The sequence below is a fragment of the Ammodytes marinus genome, assembly GCF_949987685.1.
Source record: "Ammodytes marinus genome assembly, chromosome: 21".
Lineage (NCBI taxonomy): Eukaryota > Metazoa > Chordata > Actinopteri > Uranoscopiformes > Ammodytidae > Ammodytes > Ammodytes marinus.
The window spans coordinates 23,768,691-23,773,690 of NC_137225.1; the positions used below are offsets into that span (position 1 = coordinate 23,768,691).

The 5,000-nt window shown below is 41.7% G+C and overlaps 1 protein-coding gene across 1 annotated transcript in view; it reads right to left on the bottom strand.

The window, feature by feature from the left end:
• LOC307268042 (uncharacterized protein) overlaps positions 1-5,000 on the bottom strand; it is a gene marked incomplete at its 3' end in the record, with an annotated part of 56,409 nt that overhangs the window by 18,791 nt on the left and 32,618 nt on the right. Inside the window, exon 2 of the mRNA XM_080050554.1 lies at positions 1,824-1,906. The remainder of the gene's footprint in view (positions 1-1,823; positions 1,907-5,000) is intronic.

Below are 5,000 nucleotides of genomic sequence, written 5' to 3' on the forward strand. Positions count from 1 at the left end.
TTCAGTAGGTAAACAATGAAGGTAAAATAACAATAACCAAAATAAAAGACGTAAAGCCCATACATCCACATAAACACAGATAGTAGTGCAGAGGTAAGTAAGTAGTGCAGAGGTTAATGGGGAGGAAACACCAGGGTGTACATATGGGTTTTGAGCCTTGATTTAAAGGCAGAAATGTAGGGGGAATCACATTTGTCAGGTGGCAGTTGGTTCCACAAGCACGGAGCAACTAGTGCAAAGTACATTTCTGAGAGTTGTGCCAGTGGCATGGCTGTATACGCTGGTCACCAAAAGAAAGTGATAGTCTACAGTAGCTCAGGAGAGAGTGACATCTCAATTCCACTTAACGACACCACTGATGAGAGTTCAGATGGCCAGAAAGATGATGATGGTGACTTTGTCATTGTGACACAATGACGCACAAATCACCCCACGTAGTGGAAGACAACTTTTTTTCCGAAAGCTATATTTCTTAAACAGTTTATTCCAGATCCAAAGTTTTTATTGCCAGGGATGCACAACATCCTGAAATATATGTACATATTTGAGTTGGAGACATAACTGTCAAGGCCTCACTTTAAAATCACTTTGAGTAAAAAGTTGCTCAAATCACCCCACCTTCCCCTACTTTCTTTTTAATTAAATTATTATTTTGTTCTAAATAAAGACGATATGAAATGAATTAAAGGAAAATGTATTTTTTCTAAAGTAACACACAGCTTAAAACTAACACTTTAGGGGGCGCCCTTAGCTCAGTTGGTAGGGCTTCCCCCCCCCCCCCCATGGGCCTCGGCCAGCAGTGGACCCGGGTTCGATTCCAGCCCGCGGTCGTCCTCTGCATGTCACTCCCCTCTCTGCCCCATTTCAACTCTGTCTCTACACTATCAATAAAGCATAAAAATGCCACCAAAAAAAATCTTAAAAAAAAAAAAATCTTAAAAAAAAAAAAGAGGTGCAGTGTGTAACTTTGGGTGTGTCAGAGAAGTGAAACATTTCCTAAGTTATATTCTCATAACTGGAAAATGTGATCCCTGGAACACTGTTTGAAGTTAGAAAGCTTCCTGAAAAGTTACTGTTTCACTGTTGTTGTTGTTTACAGCAGCAGGGCCCACAGTTTGGTTCACAAACATATTCTAGTCTTAACGTTTTAGTTCCAGGTTCCTCAAAATAGTTTAGATTTATGATGATAGAATTATTCAATACTAAGAATTACATGTAGAGAAAATATGTTTAGTAAACTAACTGCAGGCTCTGTGAATGTAAACAAATCCCCCTCCTCTGAAACTACACAGTGCCCCTTTAAAATCATCTTAGGCATCTTATTTCAACACATTCTAATGATGAAAACAAACAGTAAAACAAATGAAGGGAACAGCCGTGCAGTCGAAGAAGCAGAACGCTATTTACAATACAAACACAAGCTTGTTTGTGGTCAGCCGAAGCAAAGTTCACAGGTGTGTGTGTGTGTGTGTGTGTGTGTGTGTGTGTGTGTGTGTGTGTGTGTGTGTGTGTGTGTGTGTGTGTGTGTTCTTATGACACACACCTGTTTGAAGAAATATTCAAGAATGGAAAAGGGGGATTTTAAAAAGGCGCTAATGGAGGGGTGAGGGCCATGCTATTGGAAAACGCGATAGATAGATTGATAGATGGATAGATAGATAGATAGATAGATAGATAGACTGACAGACAGACAGACAGACATACAGACATACAGATAGATAGATGGATAGATGATAGATATCTATATAAAGTAGGGCAGAAACAGCGATAGTGATGGAGGGATGGATGGATGGATGGATGGATGGAGGGAGGAGTATATTTACCCGTCCGTTTGGTAAACAAGGATCTTTCTGGTGTCTGGGCGGGAGGGGGCGGGGTTTGGTGTGTGTGTGTCTGCAACCTCACACTGCAGGGGAGAGACAGAGACAGTCGGTTACACACACTAACACACACAACTATATGAAACACACACTAACACACACACACACTATATAAAACACACACTAACACACACACACACTATATAAAACACACACACACAGACACACACACAATAAACAATATGCACACACTAGTACAACTATATAAAACAAACAATAACACACACACACACACACTAACACAGCTATATAAAACACACAAACACACACACACAATAAACAATGCGCACACACACACACACACAATACGCACATAAACAAACACTGACACACGCTAACACAGAGACACACAAATACACAATTCACGATATACACAAACACACACAAAATATTCTGACACACTTACAACACACACAGACACACACAGAAACACACACACACACACACACACAGGCCTCATATTAGTTCAGACACAAACAGCAGCGATGGAGACTCAGCCGAGCGTCCAAAACACACAAACGAAATATAGACATTTCTAGCAAATCCACAAAACTTTTCACAATACGAAAAAGTTTCTGACAATTCTTCACACTTTTATGCTCAACGTGTGCAGATATATGATGGACAATAAGACCTGTGTGTGTGTGTGTGTGTGTGTGTGTGTGTGTGTGTGTGTGTGTGTGTGTGTGTGTGTGTGTGTGTGTGTGTGTGTGTGTGTGTGTGATTTTGACAAGGATGCGAGCGACTGAAAAGTGTCTCTTGTATGTAAACGCACTGAGGACATTATCTGCTCTCTATCCAGTATTTTAAGCTTTTAAAGCCATGAACAATAGCGCTAGCAACAGCCACACACACACACACACACACACACACACACACACACACACACACACACACACACACACACACACACACACACACACACACACACACACACACACACACACACACACACACACACACACACACACACACACACACACACACACACACACACACACACACACACACACACACACACACACACACACAGTAGAACAAAGCTAAAGCCAGTTACCGTGGCTAGCTCATTAGCTTGAGGCTTAGCAGGAGATTTGAGAACATGGTGATAAATCCTTCGGTTAAGGAGGGTCGGATTACAACGCCTAGGCCTGCTACCGTTTATACCCATGACAGAGATGGATGGATGGATGGAGAGATAGATAGATAGATAGATAGATAGATAGATAGATAGATAGATAGATAGATAGATAGATAGATAGATAGATAGATAGATAGATAGATAGATAGATAGATAGATAGATAGATAGATAGATAGATAGATAGATAGATAGATAGATAGATAGATAGATAGATAGATAGATAGATAGATAGATAGATAGATAGATAGATAGTGCTACCATAGAGAGAGAGAGAGAGAGAGAGAGAGAGAGAGAGGTGGATGGATGGATGGATAGATGGATGAGATATTTAAAAGTTGCTACGAGGAACTTTTAAATATTTCTGAAACAGTCTCATCTTTCCTCTGATGATCATGAATTACATGTAACAGCACAAACGAGACCATCAGTGCAAAGAAAGAATGCTATTTTCATATAGTTTTTCTTAATGCCTTTGTCATGGGTAATACGCTCACCCAGGAACAACAGCTGGCGTCGTAAAAACACTACCGCTTTTGTCCAAAGGGGGCGCTAGAGTTAACACACACTGAAAGTTCCTCTAGTTTGCTGTTACATGTAATTTATGATCATCGGAGGAAAAATTTGACTGTTTCAGAAATATTTAAAAAGTTCCTCGTAGCGACTTTAATTAGCCGATAAACAGACACATATATAATCTCGCCACTAATCTCCGTAAACTGCTGCTGTGGCTTTGGACATGTTCCATCCATCACCCTCTCATCCCCTCATCCCTCGTTCTCTCTCTCCTCTTCTCTCTCTCTCTCTCTCTTCCTCCTAATTAGTCTGACCAAGTTACCAGCTCTCTAAGCTCTTAATCTCTCTCTCTCTATCTCTCTCTCCTTCCCCCATCCCTTACTCCTAATCCATCCATCCATCCATCTATCCAGCAGCCTGTTGCATCTCCCCATCCATCCATCCATACATCCATCCATCCATCCAGTATCTATCTATCTATCTATCTATCTATCTATCTATCTATCTATCTATCTCTCCATCTTTCTCTCCATCTATTAGTAGATGTTTTAGTAGTTTTGTATATAATTTGAAATTTGCTGTCTATCCATCTATAGCTGCCAACTTTGTCAAAAGTGTGATATATGTTACACAAATAAATATGAATGAAGGGGGGAGGGAGGGAGAGAGAGAGAAAGGGATAGAGAGAGAGGGGGAAGGGGGAAGGGGGGAGGGGGGAGGGAGAGAGAGAGAGAGAAGGGGGGAGGGAGAGAGAGCAAGAGAGAGAGAGAGAGGGAAAGAGAGGGATAGAGAGAGAAGGGGGAGAGAAGGGGGAGGGAGGGAGAGATGGAGAGAGAGAGGGAGAGGGATAGAGAGAGAGAGAGGGGGAGGGAGGGAGAGAGAGAGAAAGAGAGGGATAGAGAGAGAGGGGGGAGGGAGGGAGAGAGAGAAAGAAAGAAAGAGAGGGATAGAAAGAGAGAGGGGAGGGAGGGAGAGAGAGAGGGAGAGAGAGAGAGGGATAGACAGAGAGAGAGAGAGAGAGAGAGAGGGAGAGAGAGAGAGAGAGAGAAGATGATGCTGTAAACAGAGGCTAATCTGAGCTAAAGACGTCTCCCCCCCACACACACACACACACACACACACACACACACACACACACACACACACACACACACACACACACACACACACACACACACACACACACACACACACACACACACACACACACACACACACACACACACACACACACACACACACACACACACACACACACACACACACACTCTGCTATACAGTTACACACTTAGACAAACTGCAGGCAGGATGGACAAATGTACAAAAGTAAAATACACGTAAAAGGATATAAGTACAACGAAAAGGAAAATAAATATACTTGACAATTTAAAATATATACAGTATATATATATATATACAGCTCTGGAAAACATTAAGAGACCAGTCTGGATTTTTCTTCAATCTT